The following is an 18,500-nucleotide window of genomic DNA, read 5'->3' on the forward strand; positions in this document are numbered from 1 at the left end:
TTTTTTAAAATATTTTATTTATTTATTTGACACAGAGAGAGACAGCGAGAGAGAGAACACAAGCAGGGGGGAGTGGGAGAGGGAGAAGCAGGCTTCCCACAGAGCAAGGAGTCCAATGTGAGGCTTGATCCCAGGATCCTGGGATCATGACCTGAGCCGAAGGCAGATGCTTAACGCCTAAACCCCCCACGTGTCCCGCCAACTGGCTTTAACCACAAGATGTTATTGAAAAAGATTGGGAGATTATGGGTAGTGATAGAGATCATTGCCAAGGAGAAATAAGGAAAAAATAAATGAGGCTTCATCTCAGAGAGGAATAAATGCTTTATTATGGGGTCAGGAGGTCTGACCCTGGAGTTCTGGGTCCGAGAGAAAATGCAGAATGGTAGTTCGGGAGCTGGAGCATTTGACAGCAACAACATCCATGGATCAAAACAGCTTTTAAGGGCTGACCTCAGGGGATTGCATTTCTGCAAAAGGAATGAAGTGTTTTTCCTTTATGCTGTAGAAAATGCAGAATCAGAGCCCGTTGGAAACACAGCTAGCTCGTCTGTCATTATCTGCAAAGGACAAGGAGAAAAATGAAATTCTACTTTACTAGGGTGATAGGCAAAAATCTCTCCAAGTTTTCTGGAATTCATCTGGGCAAAGGAAGCAGAAGGGAAAAAAAAAAACCTTTAAGGTAAAACCTTGTTGAAAGTGAGTTTTTCTGGAGTTATCTCCATAATATTGGAATGTAATGAGAACCTTTACATTGGAGCCCCATTTCCCCTTCTCCCAGTGCACCCAAGCCAGCAATGTGGAGTGGTATTTGCCTGGAAAGGCATTTTAGAAGAAGCTGGGGATGTGAATGGTCTCATGCCACAGGGTACTGTGCAGCTCTGTACAGAACGTTCCTGGACTGCCAAGGTCAGCAAGTGCTCCAACGGGCCTGTTTTAAGTAGAGGTCCTGAGGCCCACCCTGTGACTCACTGAGGGCTAACCACAAACACCCAATTAATCTCGTGATGCAGACTCAAAGAAAGGCTCAAAGAGGAAAAACATGAATACTATATAGTGCACTTTTTTTTTACTTTAAAATACTTACCTTCTCAACCACTGCCTTACTCTGATCTCTCAGCAATATTCAATGTTACACTTTTCTCCCAAAACTTCTTCAGTTCTTAAATATTTAAAGGCCTGCCATGGGCAAGAGGAGAAAGGAGACACTAAGAAGTAGTGTGACTGGGTCTTAGATCTCCTAGTCTTTCAGGGAGGGAAACCTGCGTACCCCATGAATCCTAGCAGAGGAGTTAGCCCACCTTGGCTCTTCTGCTTCCCAACGAAGCCCAGTCAGAGAGTGGACAAGTGCTCCCAGATTTCCCTGGCAACCTCCTAGGGAATGGTAATTCCCTGATGGGAAGGAATCTAAAACCAGGTGCAGTAAACAAAAGCTACCCTCACACATGGCAGAGGGTGAGATACTGACTTTTAGGCCCCAGGATTACTGTCCAGGACCCCTGGACTCACTTAGCTGACCTCTGAGGAGTAGTTTATTTATTATTGTGGATATTAAATGTTCACATTTTTTAACAAATCTTGAGCCTTATTGGTATCTCGGAATCATCTTCAATAAAGGCCTTCAAGAAATAAAAGTTCTTTTGTATATTTGGAAATACTTGGAAGACCAGCATTATAAACATTGAATGTGTGGATATAAATAATTACTGGGATTTGATTATATCATTCACTCTTTCCACCGGATCCTCTTCTTAATAAGGGCTGCATCGAATTAGAATAGCTTAAAACTTGTCCTAATTTCTCCTACAAGCAACTTTAGACTGCAGGCCTAATTAGAACAAAATTGGTGCTTTGAACAGGTATTTTACCCTACATTAACTTACTGGATATAAGACCATTAACATATAACCCATTATAATAATATATAATAATTATAAAAATATAACACATACATCTGTAACATATATACTTTTTAATCCCCATATATTAGAGATACACATTTTGTATTATATTATATATTATATTACAAATTAAAAATTAGGGAGATATATATATGTATATATATTTATATATATATATATATAATAGTAGGATTGAAAAAAATTATAGCCCAAGTCACATCATTTGGATTTTAAAATCCATTGCAAGGATGAAAAAATCCATTGACTGTCTGAACTCCATTTATTGTACTGAAAGCAAATGCCTTTTTAGTAACCAAAGAATGTACACCTTTGGAGAAAGTAAATTGCAACCCATTTCCTACTCAGGTAATTACTTTCTCTGCTGGTTTAAATCTCCTCCCAAGGTTCTGTGCCCCCACCCAAGGCTCTTCCTATTCTGACTTTGAACTTCTGGACTCTGGAGTCCATTGGAGCATCGTCCCCACTTTCCCTGAGCAGTCCCATCCCAGTCCTGAGCAGAATTATTCTTATGATGGGGTTTGACTATTTATTCATGTGTCTGCCACCCAGAGCTGAGAGCATCTTCCTGGGAAGCTCCACTTAAGAGCGGTCACAGCTTATTACCTGTCTATCTGCGGTACAAGCCTGAATGGCTTTTAATTTTTTGATGCTTAATGTAGAGAAAATAGAATTGCTTTTGATTGATCCTTCCAAAGTCCACGATGCATGCACTTCTTTTATTGTTCAATGGGTCACAGGAAGCTAGCAGAACAAGACTACATCGGGAGGGGCCAGTGCAGTGGAAAGACTACGCAAGGGGCCACATTCCAGTCTTGGGCTACTAGCTGTTACTGTCTGGTTAACCTTAACCAAGTTACTTAAGGTCTCTGAGTCTCAGTTTCCTCATTTTTCAAAATGTGCTAAGCACATGGTTGTTGGAAAGAGCAAATGAAACTATGCATGTCATATCACATATGTACACATAGGCAAGCATTATGATTATTTACAAAATACAAAACTAGTCTTATAAAGATATATAATATGTACACTATGTATCCCACTCACCACTGGAGCATCACTTACTACCATTATGCAGAAGATTATATACCATAAAGGAGAAGTTTATACTACTTCTCTTATAGAAAGTGTATTAATAGAACTATAGTGAAACATTTAACAAAAGTACAAGGTCTTAAGGAATTTTAAGACAACACTCACTTTTCCAAATTTTAGTCTCTGTTAAATTGTCAGAGAAGGCTGAGCTGGTATCCTATAGATGCCTGAGCCTGGAAGAAGCACAATTATATTTTCATTGACAAACAATTCCATTCCCTCTATAAATCAACATCATTTTCTCCTGGCTTCTCCAAGATTCAGCAGCTGTCATAAGGTTGCCAGGTAGAATAATGATTCAGGACACACAGACCACAGTCTTATTGAACTGCTCCCAAGCTCACTGGCTTTGAGACCAATAAATCATTGCTTTACAAGTCATCTGGAATGCAAGGTGCAGCCCAGAGTCAAGAGTCAAGGTTCCACAGTACTGTTAGGAAATATTTGTTAAAGGGAGGGGGGAAAGATTTTTTTTTTTTTAGTCATATAATAACCTTTCTCCTGATCCTTTGAATGGTTTCCTATCTGCATGCTTTTCATCCTCTGAATATTTAACAATCCCACTTCAGTATTCAGATATCACTGTGGGTTTTTTTTCTCTTGATTTTGAAGCTTTTCCAGAGCCCCTGCCGTTTTTTTAAATATAGAACTCAGGATTCTTCCTGGTGTGGCTTCCATCTCATTCTATCCCACTTCCCATCGAGATTACACACTCAGTAAAGAGCCGGCCTGTTTTCAGTGTCCTGAGCAGATGGAGACAAAGTTATTCTCCACTTTGGTTCCAAGAAACAAGACAATATTGTGTTGCCAAGTTTTTGCTTTTTTGTATTGAGCAATTGGAATAATAATAATAATAATACCAATCTCTCCCCTTTGTAGGAGCTTTACTATTTATAAAGTTCCTGCCACTCCATTCTCTCACCATCCTGGCCTCTCTTGAGAGAGCTGACCATGTGATATGTTTCATGATGCCACAGAGCATGCGTGAGGGATAAGGACTTAGTGTATGGAGTAACATCTAAGATTCCAGAAGCTGAGATTTGCTGATGAAACTGAAAACACAACAACCCTCTCTGTCACTTGTTAATTTCCGTCTAATTATTTAATCACCCCACTTTGCTCATGGCACCTCCTCTGATTTCTTTCACTCTTTCGTCTTAATTTTCTTTAAAAAAAGTCTGAGCTGAAAACTGAGAACTGACTTTGTAAATTAAGGGCTATGATTTGACTTCAAAGTTACAGCTAGAAAAAGAGAAAAAGCAAAACCCCTAAATCCCTCATTCTCATTCCTCCGGGATGAATACTCTGCAGCAGGAACAATACTTTCAGTTAGTTTATGAGCAAGAATTTTCATTCTTTGTACAAAAATGAATCCATAGACACCATAATAATAATTGATGCAGGGGAGATAAGATCCCTGATGAATGCTAAAATTAGTGGATGAAATTTTTTAAAGATTTTATTTATTTGTCAGAGAGAGAGAGAGAGAATACAAACAGGGGGAGCGGCAGGCAGAGGGAGAATCAGGCTCCCCGCTGAGCAAGGAGCCCAACGTGGGACTCAATCCCAATCATGACCTGAGCTGAAGGCAGACGCTTAACCACCTGAGCCACCCAGGCATCCTGTGGATGAAATTTTAAGGAGAAACAGAATAGTAGCATAGACTCAAAATATCTCCCCAAAATAAATTGTGGTGGTGATTTTTTTTTAAAGATTTTATTTATTTATTTGACAGAGAGAGACATAGCGAGAGAGGAAACACAAGCAGAGGGAGTGGGAGAGGGAGAAGCAGGCCTCCCGCTGAGCAGGGAGCCCGATGTGGGGCTCGATCCCAGGACCCTGGGATCATGACCTGAGCCGAAGGCAGACGTTTAACAACTGAGCCACCCAGGGACCCCTATGGTGGTGATTTTAACATGTGTCCACAAATTATTTGATCCTTCTGTCTCCAAGAGGTGGCACTTCATTCCCCTTCCCTTCAAGGTGAACTCAAGTTAATGACTTGCCTCTAGCAAATAGATATAGAAAGAGAAAAATTGTAACTCTACATGGCAAAGTCTGGCAGACACCACCTTAACTAAGTGATCAAGGTTAATATCACTGTAATAAGATATACCAACATTTTGTATCCCCTAACACGATAGAATAAGAAGGGCACATCACCTCTGTGGTATACATCCCCCAAATCCATAACTCCAGAAATCATGAGGAAACATCAGATAAACCCAAACTGAGGGATAAATAATGTCAATAATGTCAAGGTCATGAAAGACAAAGAAAGAAAAACGAGAAAAAAAGGTCATTAATAGGAAGAGACGAAGAAGACATAGTAACTGAAAGTAGCATGGACTGGATCCTGAATAGAAAGAAGAGGATATTAATGGCAAAACTGGTTTAAATCTTAATAAAGTCTGTATTTTACTGATTAGTATCAATGTTAATTTCTTAGTTTCAATAAATGTTGTATGGTTCTGTAAAGTGTTAATGCTAGAGGAAACTGGTTGCAGGATTTACGAGATCTCTCTACTATCTTTGGAGCTCTTTTGTACACCAGAACTTATTTTAAAATAAAAATTTTTTTAATAATTTGCACGTTTAAGGGCATGTTTAATGTAAGCTTAGGTAAAGCTAATATTTATTCTTTCATTTAGTTCATTCTCTGTACGTTTCTTGAGGGTCTGCTCTGTCCTAGGCACTGGGGAAACAGTGTTGAAGATGACTGAGTCTCCCACACTCATGGAACTTACAGTCTAACAGGTATAACAATCATAATGAGTAGCACAAAAGACAGGGCGCTCCGGGCGCATGTCACACGGTACCCAACCTGTTCTGACGGTTAGAGAAGGTTTCCCTCAAGCACAAGGTGTTTTAGCTTGAGACTAGAAATGTAGTGTTAGACGGGGATGAGAACTGTTTGGGCAGAAAGGGGACACTTCCATTCAGAAGAAGCAGCATGACAAGGACCTAAAGGAAGGAAAGTCGTGAGAAAGCAAGCCACGAAGTGGGGTTAAAGGGTGGAGAGAGGGATCTAGATAGGAAGGCAGGGGCTAGATCCTTCAAGGTCTTAAAGGTCGGGGGAAAAAATTTAGGATTTTGTACTAAAGTAGTGGGAAAACCCTGGAGAGTTTTAGGTAAATTATGTAATTATGTTGCAACTTCTTTCTCTTAATGAGAATAGTTCCTAGCTTCCTGAATCAGTATTGTTCATGTTTGAGAAGGGATTAAATTTCCTAATTGTTAATGACATTTCCTAAGAAACATATCATTTATGTTTCATCCTGACCCCATCTCCAACTTCAGTTCTTATTTTAGGGGTGAGGAGGGGAAGAGACATTTAGCTAATTTTAGCAGGACCTGATAGCCCAGGAAACAAAGAAACCTCATCAGTGATATGAGCCATAGTCTCAAATTGAGCCTTTGTTATTCACAGCCTCTTTCAGTAAGGAAAAAATGGCAACAGAAGGTTTTCCATGGGCATTTTTGCTGGTATAGGGAAATTGCTGTTTGTCCCCAAATTTTTGCCTTCTGGCAGTGAGCTGAGTTGAAATTTTCTTTATTGACTGAGTCAATTGTGGGTGAGGAGTCTCTGGGCAAGTGAAGGAATTAGCCAATTGGCTCCCCAGGTCTCCGACAGTCTTTCTTCCCACTTCTTTATTTACAGGTCTTTTTCTGACATTGGTGACAAAATACATTGACTGGTAAAAATAATAATTCACATTTATATAGCACTCAGTATTTGCCAAGTACTGTTCTAAGTACTTTGCTATACATATTATCACCTTTAATATTAATAAAATAGAGAAATAGATTTCTCTGTTGACAGAGGGAAGCCATGTGGCAGATAATTTACTTTAATAAGAAAAAACTGTGGATGGAAGCCTATTTTCAGGCCCAGAGATTTAAAGGCACTTTAATATCAAGAAATTGGAAGCAACCTGAGACGTCTGAGAATGGGGAGAATGAATAGGGAAATTATAATACAACCACTCCAGGGACTAGTATGCAGCCACTTAAAACGATAATTAGCAAAACTGAGATGTAAAACGAGAAAAGCTTATGACTGCAATGGTATAAAAATATGAAAGCAAATGATCAAGGAGTAGGAAAAATTATGCAAACATTTAGAGCTGTTTTGTGAGGGTGGTGATTATAGGTGGGGTTTTCCCCTCTGTTTCTAAACTCTCTCTAAGGTTTTACATTATAGCTACAATTTTTAAAGGATGTTATATCTATAGTTTTAAAAGGAAATGCTCTTTCCCTCACTATATATTTATCCCAGTGTTCCAGGATGACTCTTCTCCACGTGTTGGCAAATCCCTATAATCAAGCCCTTAGCAACCATTTAAGATAATGAACTTCAGGGCTACTTTGAAGTATATACCGGTAGAGCAAATATTGACTGCAGTGTTGAACTGAAGTTTTCAGTACCAAATCCCAAAATGGACCAGAATTTCAATCCCCATCAGCTTCTGCTCTGAGGTTAAAACCCTGATCCAGATGTACATATCTGGGGAGGTAAGCCACCGCTGCCTTCACGCAATCCTTCTTGCTGCATGACGGTTTTCTGCTTTACACAGGGAACTGGGATGTCAGCTTCAGTTCATGAAAATTTATAGAAATTTGAGACATCAGTCCTTTGACTCACACTTTTACCTTTTATGCGGGCTCATACCCTGAGGCATTCTATACCCTTGATTTGTAATGCTCTTGTCCACTTTCCTGATACTCACTCTTGTCTCTCCACTTCCCGGGATCAAAACCCACCTCCCCCAAGAAAAATCCCCCAGTTCCCTGAGGAGTTCTCCCTAGAATGCTGAACAAACAAACGAACTTAATGTTAGTTGAACCACTAATGAAGAGAAAAGGAAAATTGCAATATTTGTAGGTAAAAAAATGGTCTAACATCTACAATTTCTACAATTACACATGGTTCAGCCTAATTCATAGCAGGCAGCACCACCTACCGTGTACAACATTGGCAGACCTTGTAGGTCACACTTCAAAGCCACCAAGGTCACTTACTATTGCCCATCAGAATCTGCAGCATTCTGTGAGTCTACCTTGACATTGCTTTTGACAAGTGGGCCCCCTATCACCAAGTGTGATACCTTTTCCATGCATTCCAGAGATTTATGGTTTGCACCCAGGGTTGAGACATTTTCAGAAGGAAACTTTGAGGTCCCTTCTGACCAATTAGACACTACTAGTTTATTTAGCTGGATGATCTTATTAAATAAGAACTGCTAAATTGTTCTACTTAATCAAACAGCCTGATTATCTTTCAAAATTAAAAAAAATGCATAAACCCTGTGAACTAGCAATTCCACTTTTTGGTAACTTGTCCAATAAACATACCTGTACTCAGGCAAAATGATGTATATTTAAAAACATTTACTGTTACATTTTAGTTTGTAATAGCAAAAGACTGTTTTTAACTATTTAAATAAATCAGGCACTTCAATACAGAGGATTGGAATAATACATCTCCAAGATACAGAATTAAGTGAGAAAAGAGACAGTGTTATGGGGAAATGGTGAAGAAGTGGGTGCAGAGAGAATATGTGTGTGTACCTGCATAAGTGCATGACTACGTAGAATATCTCTAGGTTGATACACAACGCAATAATAGTTGCCTCTTTGAAGAGGAACTGGGTAATACAGGAAAGGGGAGGAGATGGATCTTTCTGAGTATGCTATTTGGTACATTGCAAATTTTTCTACCATGTGAGTGGATTACTTATTAAAAAATAAAGGAATGATTTTTCAAAACTAGATTGACCCTTAAATGAGTAAGTTTGGGAATTAAGAGCACAATCTTGCTTTGCTATGGACTGAAGTAGGAGTCCCTATTGTTGGTTTTAGTATAGTTATATTCATCTGGTTCATTCCAATCCTCCTGAGAAGAGGTTGAAGTATTTATGCAAAGGATCATACCTCTCCATGACATAAAACTCCCAGACCACTCTAAAGTGTCCTTGATTTCCTCCTTCAAGACTGGAGAAAGCTTGGGAGGTGATTTCAGGGAGTCGGCAGCCATATCAAGCAAAGTAAGCATATATACAGATATAAAATACATAGATTTATATCTTCTTGTCAAAAACTAAGAACACATCGGGGCCCCTGGGTGGCCCAGTCGTTAAACATCTGCCTTTGGCTCAGGTCATGATCCTGGGGTCCTGGGATCGAGCCCCACATCGGGCTCCCTGCTCCGCAGGAAGCCTGCTTCTCCCTCTCCCACTCCCCCTGCTTGTGTTCCTGCTCTCACTATATCTCTCTCTCTGTCAAATAAATAAAATCTTAAAAAAAAAAAGAGCTAAGAACACTGACCTACGGTAAATGTCCCCCCCCCAATTTATACAATATTTATTTGCTTCTAGAAAATTAAATTATTAAGATTCTTGAAAGTAGAGCATTCTTTTGAGTAGGGAACATATTCCCCTATAATTTTGAAAGCAATTTGAGCCCAAATGAATACAGATTTCCTATTCAGCCACCACTATCTGTTAAGTACTATAAATCAAGCACACCAAAATCTGGGATAATGTTTTTCAAGGTTGTTCTATTTTTGGTTTGGTTCCTTGCCTTTAACTTTTAATTGTCAAGTAAAGCTAAATCTAGGTCAATCCCTTATGTAATGGACCACACATTTGATCTTTGGGCAGATTTTAGACATGAAGCCTTTTGAGGTGAGGGGGCAGGGAAGAAACCAAATGATAGTAAAAGATAACTCATCCAATTATGTTTTTGTTTCCATAGCCCAGATGTAATAACCACCCAAAGTCTCCCTCAAAACAACCCTAGCTGTAAGTGACCTGAGCAATTTACAAAACTTTGGGAGAAACAATGAAAAATAAGTTTGTGTTGTAGTCAGGTATTTCCAACTGGGTTTTCTTTCCACTGCTTTTGGGAAATACTTAAGCAGATAGTGTTAGAATATCTTCAAAGCCTCTGGCAGAGTAACTGCCAAGCAGATCCTTCTGTATCCTCAGTCAAGGATGCCATCTGCACTTTGCCACTACCCACTACCTCTCAGTATCATTAGGATACATGTATCAATTCCCCTTTAAAAATGAATTTCTGATGGGACGCCTGGGTGGCTCAGTCAGTTAAGCGGCTGCCTTCTGCTCTGGTCATGATCCCAGGCTCCTGGGATCGAGTCCCGCATTGGGCTCCTTGCTCAGCAGGGAATCTGCTTCTCCCTCTCCCTGTGCCTGCCGATCCCCCTACTTGTGCTCTCTGTCTCTCTCTGACAAATAAACAAATAAATAAAATCTTTTTAAAAATGAATTTTTGGTCCCTTGGCATCAGGGAAATACAAATCAAAGCCACAATGAGATACCATTTCACATCAGTCAGAATGGCTAAATGTAACAGGTCAGGAAATGATAGATGTTGGCAAGGATGTGAAAAAGGGAGAACACTCTTACCCTGTTGGTAGGAATGCAAGCTGGTGTAGCCACTCTGGAAAACAGCATGGAGGTTCCTCAAAACGTTGAAAATAGAGCTGCCCTATGACCCAGCAATTACACTACTGGGTATTTACCCCAAAGCTACAAATGTAGCGATCCAAAGGGACACCTGCACCCCAATGTTTATAGCAGCATTGTCCACAATAGCCAAACTATGGAAAGAGCCTAGATGTCCATCAACAGATGAATGGATAAAGAAGTTGTGGTGTATATATACAATGGATATTACTCAGTGATCAAAAAAACGAAATCTTGCCATTTGCAATGACATGGTTGGAACTAGAGGGTATTATGTTAAGCGAAATTAGTCGATCAGAGAAAGACAATTATCATATGATCTCACTGATATGTGGAATTTGAGAAACAAAACAGAGGATCATAGGGGAAGAGAGAAAAAAATAAAACAAGACAAAACCAGAGAGGGAGAGAAACCATAAGAGACTCTTAATCATAGGAAACAAACTGAGGGTTGCTGGAGTGGCGGGGGGTAGGGGGATGGTGTGGCTGGGTGATGGACATTAAGGAGGACATGTGATGTAATGAGCACTGGGTATCATGTAAGACTGATGAATTACAGACCTATACCTCTGAAACCAATAATACATTATATGTTAATTTAAAAATTAATTAACTAATTTTTAAAAAATGAATTTGGGGGGGCACCTGTCTGGCTCAGTCAGTAGAGCCTGTGACTCTTGATCTTGGGGTTGTAAGTTAGAACCCCACTTAAGGGGGCGCCTGGGTGGCTCAGTTGGTTAAGCGACTGCCTTCGGCTCAGGTCATGATCCTGGAGTCCCGGGATCGAGTCCCGCATCGGGCTCTCTGCTCGGCAGGGAGCCTGCTTCTCCCTCTGACCCTCACCCCTCTCATTCTCTCTCTCTCTGTCATTCTCTCTCTCTCAAAAATAAATAAAATTAAAAAAAATATTTAGAACCCCACTTAAGGAGTATAGTTTACTTTAAAAAGTGAATTTTTCAGGATGCCTGGGTGGCTCAGTCAGTTAAGTGTCTGCCTTCGGCTCAGGTCATGATCCCAGGGTCCTGAGATCGAGCCCTGCATTGGGCTCCTTGCTCAGTGGGGAGCCTGCTTCTCCCTCTCCCTCTGCCTGCCGCTCCTCCTGCTTGTGCTCTGTCTCTCTCTCTCTCTCTGACAAATAAAATAAAAAAAAAAGACTCTCCCTTTCCCTCTGCCCTTCCCCTGAGTTTACAAGGTGTTCAAGAAAAAAAAAAATCTTTAAAAAAATAGAAAGTGAATTTTTCATTTTTTAAAGGGAAATGCAAAAATATAATTAAGTAAATTTAATTAAAATAACAAAAATTGAAAACTAATGAGAAAATTATAAGCAACATATATGACAAATGGTTACTATTAATAAATAAATATTCCAATTTTTTAAAAGAGAAAAGAATATGAACTGGCCATAAAATGTATAAAAAATGTCAAACTCCATTAATAAAGAAATGCAAATTGAAATTGGTTTCATTTCACCTATCAAGTTAGCAAAGATAAACATTAATTTTACTATTCAATGTCTGCTACCATATGGGGAAATAAACACTTTCAAAATTTGCTATGCAATTGTAACTACCTTTCTAAAGGGTAATTTAGCAAGCTGTGTGAAACTACTTTAAAAAGTACAAATTCCCAGGGCATCTGGCTGGCTCAGTTAGTAGAGCATGCAACACTTGATCTCGGGGTTGTGAGTTCAAGCCCCACACTGGGGGTAGAGATTACTTAAATAAATAAACTTTTTATTATTTTTTTAAAGATTTTATTTATTCATTTGCGAGAGAGACAGAGAACAAGCAGGGGGAGAGGCAGAGGGAGAGGGAGAAGCAGACTCCCCGCTGAGCAAGGAGCCCGATGCAGGACTCCATCCCAGGACCCTGGGATCATGACCTGAGCCGAAGGCAGACGCTTAACCATCTGAGCCACCCAGGCGCCCAAATAAATAAACTTTTTAAAAAAGATTTTATTTATTTATTTATTTGAGAGGGAGAGAGAGAGAGAGAGCAGGAGCTGGGGGAGAGGCAGAAGGAGAGGGAGAAGCAGACTCCCCGCTGAATGCAGACTTGATCTCAGGACTCTGAGATCATGACCTGAGCTGAAGTCAGACGCTTAACTGCCTGAACCACCCAGGCGCCCCTAAATAAATAAACTTTTTTTTTAAAAGTACAAATTCCCTCAATCCACCAGTTTTACTCTCTGGAATGTATTATATGGAAATGTATAAAGATATATGCAAAGTTAGCTTCAAGGGTGGTCATTGCACGGTTTGAGTTTTTTTTTTTTACTGTAAATGTGTCAACTTCACAAAATAAACAAACTCTTCTTTAAAAAAAAACATCATAAGGGAATAAGTGAATCTCCTTTGAAAAGCATCTACTATATGTATGAAAAGATCTATTTTCCTTGGGTCCTTTTACTACCCATTAAAATGAATTGCACATTATTTTTACAGCTTGAAGTCCTCTCAATAAATTTGTAGATGTTCTCTTCCAAAGACTCAGCCCAGAAAGATTAATCTTTGGTTTTGGTTTAAGAAATGAAGTCTTTTAAGGGGTCTTAAAAACAAAAGTGGTCATCGTTGTTCATGCAAATTATTGGTGCTTTTAAAGTCTTGGGCTTTGCAAACACTGGCTTTCTCTTCCTTTGCACTGTGCTTTAAATTGGGGGGAAAGCAATGGGAAGGGAGCCTGTCATGGAGGCATCCACCTGTCCTACATACTTGGATTGAAGGCCAATAGACCTTCTAAAGTTTGGAGTCTGAATGAGCCTTTGAGATGACAGTGGAGCTTTGATTTTATGATTGCAATTAAAGATCAAGGTGAGCACCCAGTGCCCGCAGACTTTCCCTGATGGAAATGAATAAACACTTGGTTCTAATACCTGTGCCCAGCCAGAATACAAATAGAGCATATTACCAGCCATCAGACCATGTTGTGCCCTAGTAGCAGTGGACTGAGGAGCAGACTTTAATTCAAAATGGAGAGTGCCCCAGTGCCCCTCATCAACCATTCCTCAGCTGGGCTCCCCATGGAGCCAAGAGAGAGGAAGGGGCTCCCTTTAGGCAGCCAGATCAGCAGAATGAGCCCTGGCATTCAACAAAGTGTCTGGTGAATTCATTGTACAAAGAGTCTCATTTGCTTCTTCTGCCTCTGACAGATTGCTTCTTTGCAGACCTCCACAAGGAGGCAAATTGCTGGGACGGGTATGAGGATAGAGGTACACTTGTACACTGCTGCTGGGAGTGCAGATTGGCACCTGATTTGGGGAGAAGGACAGTTTGGCAGTGTCTACCAAACTTTAAAATGCACAAACCATGTGGCACTTTGTTTCTAGGAGTCTAGGTTCCAAAATTCTAGCACAAGGATATATGGGCAAGGAAGCATACTGCAGCAATGTTTATAATGGAAAAAGTTCCAAACAACCTAAATATCCATTTACTATGGCACTATTTAAATAAAGTATGTCATATCCATACAATGGAATACTGTAAAACCACTAAAAATGAAATATCATGGCCACGACGTGGAAAGATTATCTCTTTTAAATGATCCCCCTTGGGGGAGAGGGGGGTAAACGCTTTATTTCCTTAAATGTGTATAGATACATGTGTATGTAAATGTCTAGTTAGCACTGAGAAGAATTTGAAAGTTTTCTATACCTACAGTTAATAAGGATTCTTCTTTAAAAAGCTGTGGTTAGGACTGAAGAAGGGAAAATTCACTTCCTGCTTCGGCAATTTCTGTATTTTTTTCTCTATTTTTTAAAATATATTTTTAAAAGTAATCTCTACACCCAACATGGGGCTTGAACTCACAACCCCAAGATCGAGAGTTGCATGCTTTACCGACTGAGCCAGCCAGGCATCACCCCCTCCAATTTCCGTATTGTTTAAATTTGAAATTTGTCCATATTATGTTTACTGTTTTTTCCTTTTTTTTAAAGATTTATTTATTTAGGGGCACCTGGGTGGTTCAGTCGGTTAAGCGGCTGCCTTTGGCTCAGGTCATGATCCCAGGGTCATGGGATCCAGCCCTGCGTTTAGCTCCCTGCTCAGTGGGGACCCTGCTTCTCCCTCTGTTGTGCCCCCACTTGTGCTCTCTAGCTCAAGCTCTCTCTCTCAAATGAATAAATAAAATATTTTTAAAAAGATTTATTTATTCATTTGAGAGAGAGAGGGAGTGGGGGGAGGGGCAGAGAGAGAGGCAGAGAGACTATCTCAAGCAGACTCCCCGCTGAGCATGGAGTCCCATATGAGGCTCAATCTCACATTCCTGAGATCAGGACCTGAGCGGAAACCAAGAGTCAGATGCTTACCCGACTGTGCCACCCAGGTGCCCCTGTTTCCTGTTATTTCTTAAATGATACCTTTTTTAAAGGAACCAGACCTATATCTGTACACTTAATAGCTCATGTGAAGGTTCTGTTCTAGAGAACACTCTGTGTTCCCTTAGCTCCTCCCAACCCAGAGGATATGCTGGGGAGAAACAAAGGATAGTGCCTCTGGGCTTTGATGGTCAAACTGAGTTTTGAGGCAGGGTATTCATCACAGGGTGGCAAGGTAAGTGGCTACTTGTTACTTAGCCTACATATGAGATCAGAGCAGGATCACTGCTGAGCTATGAACCCTGGATCTCATTAACATTATGCTTTCTCTGCCTCTGAGCCTAATTGGTCCCCAAGGCTGGGGTGGGGCTGAACCCACACTCGAGGGCCAAATGGACTATGAGACAGGGATGGAAGTACCTGAGCAGAAGGCAGAGAAGGTATTGCCTCAGGAAACTGGATGTCCATTCAAGCTCCAGCACTCTCCAGAGCCTTGAGCAAATTTCTCAATCCAATTGATTCTAGCTGAGTCTTCAGCTCAGGAGAAGCAGCCAGAGATAGGGGAAGGTGGGCTAGATGTGGCGCTAGAAGGCTCTGGAACCAGTTCTCTTATCTACCCTCTGATGGCCTGGAGAAAAATCATTGCAACCCTCTCAATGTTCTCTCACTCTTGTTTTCCTCAGCTATAAAAATAACCCCCAAGTGACATCCTATCTATTTGAACAATACATTTTATAAAGATGTTCTCAAAGTCCCTTGTAAGTCCAATATTCAATAATTATGGTCTATATAAACAGAGACTGATAAGCCCACAGCCAAAACTTCTCGCCAAGTAGGGAATTAGGGGTGACCTTTGGCTGACAACTCGGTGGCAGGCTGTACCAAGGCACTTGGGACATGTTTCTGAAGTCAGAAGGTATTTCCAGGGGGGAATCATGCCCTGGTTGGGCAGCATCATACGTTCCCACTGCCCTTTTCTGAAGGCTGTCTTCTTCCTCTATCTTCTTGAAAAACAAGAGTATATTTTCTGCTGCTTTGATATGCCTTCCTGGAGCTTCCACCCCTGGCCTTGTGTAGAAAAGGTGGTCTACTAAGTGCTGAATGTGCTAGATCAAATTTGGCCATTGAGTTTTATTTCGAGGGCTCTCCTAAGAGAGTGTTGTTCTCCCCACTTCCAGCTCTGTCTATGTGACTAGAACATGAATGTCCAGGAACACAATGGCAAGAGAGGAGGTAGCAAAGCCACAGTTCATGCTCAGGGACACCACTCCCTATCTCCACCAAGTGCTAACAGCTGATGGAGTCCCTTGTCATTTTTCCCCTTTTTCTCCTTCTGTCATTTCATACCCTATTTCTGAAGTAAGAAATTAGAACAAAAGAAGAGGATGAGAGAGGAAGAAAGGAAGGAAGGAAGGCAGGGAGGGAGGGTGGGGAGGGAGAAAGGAAATTAGAGAGTAAATGGAAAACCTGGAAGATGAATGAAAGAGATGACAGGAAGGACAGAGGAAGAACTTGAGGACAGAGAGCATGTCCCATAGAAGCAAGAGAGGATGGTCCTAGAGGGAGCTATTACCTACTATTTTACTGAGAAAACTAGAAAAGAACAAGCTCCATCTCCACCACATTCACCCAACTGTTTTTGAGCCCATCAACTCTGCTTTCCCCCATTATTGTTGACAGAATCATTACTGCTACCAACTAGACCAAGCCTCCATGTATGCACTGCATCCTATTTCTTCTTGCCTTCTTATAGACTCTGATGAGACAGTTCTCTGTCCTCTGCATCATCAGTGGTTCCTTCTTTAATGGAAGATTTCCCATCAGAATGCAAACATGTCTTCACTTCTATTATCTCATTTTTCTGCTCCTCTTTGCAACACAAATTGCAGTAATAGTTATGTGCACTTGTACTGCCTTAAATTTCTCTCCTCTCATGTTTCAATCTCACTCCAACAAGATTTTGTTCACTTGGCCCAATAGTTCATGACAAGGTCCCCAATGACCTCCACACTGACAAACCAGACAACCAATTCTCAGATTTTATCCAATCTGACCTATTTATAGCATTTGATGCTGTCCTTGATTACCAGTTGTTCTGTCTCACTTTCCTAAAACACTCTTTCTCCTTGGCCTCCCGTACCACTCTCTCTTGGGTCTCCTCTTGCTTAGCTGGCTGCTCCATGGATCTCCTTTCTTATTTCTCCTCAACTCTCGGACTTTCAATATCGACATGCCCCAGAGCTTGATCCTCAGACCAATTCTCTGCCTCATTGACTACCTCACAATTTCACTCAGTCTCATAGTTTTAAAAAGTATTTCTTTGTTAATGATTCCCAAATTCACCAGGCTAGACAGCTGCCCTGAACTCCAAATTCAGTACATCTAACTCTTATCTGACATTTCCACTTAGATTTCTAATAGGCATCTCAAACTCAGTATACCAATACCAAATTCCTCATTTTTCTCCAGAATCCTCCCCACCCAGTCTTCCTCATCTCTGTAAATGGTAAATTCAGTTTTCTAATTTCTCCAGCCAAAATCTTCACTCCATTTACTCTCATAACCCTACTTAATCCATTAGAAAAAAAATTAATACATCCAGAATCTAATCACTTCTAACAACTTCCACTGCTCTCATCACTAGCTCTTACCTGGAGTATTGTAACAGTCTCCTGACTGCATTGTTCTTTGTGGATACTGTTGGTTCTTCACCATAATGCATTATCCTTCGATACATTTCCCACTTCTACTTGTAGTTTGCCGTGGACACGTGACTAAATTCTGGATAAGGGAATGCAAGAAGAAGGGATGTGCGCTACTTCCACAGTAGACTTAGGGACCATGAGCATACTTTCTGCATTGTCTTTTCACTTCCCAGGAGCCAGAATTTGAAGTCCACTGTGAGCCATGTAGACAAGAAGATAGAGAAGTCTAGATGTCTGAATAATCAGATAAAGCAGAGCTTCCTGCCTCTCTGAAACACACACCTCAGACTGTTAGGTGGGAGAAGAACAATCTTCCATCCTTTTTAATCCCTGAATTACAGAAGCTTAGACTTATGCTGTTTAACATTGGAAGCTCAGGTAGAGAACCTAAAACATAAAAGCTTTTTAAGAAAGGGTTTGATGATGGGGCGCCTGGGTGGTTCATTCGCTTAAGCGTCCAACTCTTGATTTCAACTCAGGTCATGATCTCAGGGTCCTGAGATTGAGCCCTGCATGGCGGGGCTCAGGCTCCATGCTGGGCATGGAGCCTGCTTAAGAGTCTCTCTCCCCCTGTCCCTCTGCCCCTCCACCGCTCATGCATTCTCTCTCTCTCAGAAAAGGCATCCTCTCCCCCCCAAAATGAGTAGTTCCAAAATATGAAAAACAAACTGTAGGGTGCCTGGGTGGCTCAGTAATTAAGTGTCTGCCTCCAGCCCACGTCATGGTCCCGGGGTCCTGGGATTGAACCCCACATCGGGCTCCCTGCTCAGTGGGAAGCCTGCTTCTTCCTCTCCCTCACTTGTGTTCCCTCTCTCGCTGTGTCTTTCTCTGTCAAATAAATAAATACAATCTTTAAAAAAAACTATAAAGTCAGCATTAATAAATATTTACATGAATAAAAAAGAGTTAACATTATGTCAACACACCAGCTACAATTCAAATCATATGTTATATATAAATATAATAAAGTCTAAATCATA

At 40.7% G+C, this 18,500-nt stretch overlaps 1 long non-coding RNA gene across 1 annotated transcript in view; it reads right to left on the reverse strand.

Annotated features, from left to right (window-relative positions):
- Positions 1-417: 417 nt before the first annotated feature.
- LOC141374734 (uncharacterized) overlaps positions 418-18,500 on the reverse strand; it is a 33,096-nt gene continuing 15,013 nt past the window's right edge. Inside the window, exons 2-3 of the long non-coding RNA XR_012381853.1 lie at positions 3,120-3,187; positions 418-560 (exon numbers count right to left, since the gene is read on the reverse strand). This is a non-coding gene — a long non-coding RNA (uncharacterized lncRNA). The remainder of the gene's footprint in view (positions 561-3,119; positions 3,188-18,500) is intronic.

This window comes from Callorhinus ursinus, unplaced genomic scaffold, assembly GCF_003265705.2.
Source record: "Callorhinus ursinus isolate GAN/ISIS: 27379988/994484 unplaced genomic scaffold, GSC_fseal_2.0 scaffold21, whole genome shotgun sequence".
Lineage (NCBI taxonomy): Eukaryota > Metazoa > Chordata > Mammalia > Carnivora > Otariidae > Callorhinus > Callorhinus ursinus.